Here is a 1,302-nt window from a genome sequence, read left to right on the forward strand (position 1 = left end):
ATTACATTGTCCCTTCTACAAAATGATAATAGATATGTGATGCAGTGCATGTTCCAACACAACCCCCATGTTTCCCATCTGACACCAACTTCTCCTGCCCTGTCTCCTCCTGTCTTCTCACAGCCCAGTGTGAAGCTGTGAACTTGTCGGTGACGTCTGTAGACTGACGTCAGCTAACCAAAATGCAAGCATCGTGCTGTGCAGAAGGGCTGCCCGATTTTATTTTCTTTCTCATGATAATTTTGACATAAATTTAAAAAAAAGATCACAAGTTTGTCTGGCCTCTTGCACTAAATGCTTCCTAAAGGTGTGAAATAGTTTTTTCAAAGACTGGTCTAAATCCTCCCATTGGTGGGCCGTGTTAGTGAGAGGTGAAGAGCGTGTACCAGCATGTGAAGCGTGGAGACTTCTGACTGAGCCAGAGAGACATACTGCAAGGTGGTGACAACAGACCCAGAGGATGCAAGGGGACAGACACGGAAAACTCATTTTTAGACTCTGAGGTGTGTGCCTCTTCCCCCGACAGTTGGTGCGATCACACCCTTCGCTATTTATACGATCAGAGTCATCGGTGGCATCTGTGGGACCTCTCGTGTATGCTGTTCTCCTCTGAAACATCCCTGTTCCATCAAGGGATACCAACACCTGATCATAATTCTCCTCTGCTCCTACCGGCGAAATCCTCTCTATGATTGCCCATTATCGCTGAGGTTTGTTACAAATTAAGCCATATGCTCTCGCTGAACAGATGACTCCAGTGTCTTTGGTGGTTTCAAGCAGCAATATGTTGTCGTTATCAACCTTAAAGTAACCTTTCTGTGGTTTATCGGCTTATAGCCTACTAAATGGGTAAAAGGTGGTTCAGAAGTTGCTTTGTCACCCTCTGAGGGCTGCAAGTCCATCAAGCTGTGGGTCACTCTGTAGCTTATTTAGAGACAATTCTGCTTCTAACCTGTGGGAAGACACGAAAACAATTTGGTTTTACTTAAAAATGCTCTACCAATGTCTCCCATACATAGATCTTTCTGTGGTGCAGCGCCACAGAATAAACACAGAGCACCACAAATTGATCAACAGCCACACATACTGTATGGTACATGTCAATGAGAGTAGGCCTACACACATACTGTATGGTACATGTCAATGAGAGTAGGCCTACACACATAATACTTGCACTGATCCGTAACACAAACACAATGTTACCTGGTCTATGGGAAATGTTATCTTGTAATTGTCTTATTATTGTATCATTATTCTTGGTCATGCTGTAGAAATGCTGTGGAGGACAAAAGCAATGCAAAA

This window comes from Engraulis encrasicolus, chromosome 14, assembly GCF_034702125.1.
Source record: "Engraulis encrasicolus isolate BLACKSEA-1 chromosome 14, IST_EnEncr_1.0, whole genome shotgun sequence".
Taxonomy (NCBI): Eukaryota; Metazoa; Chordata; class Actinopteri; order Clupeiformes; family Engraulidae; genus Engraulis; species Engraulis encrasicolus.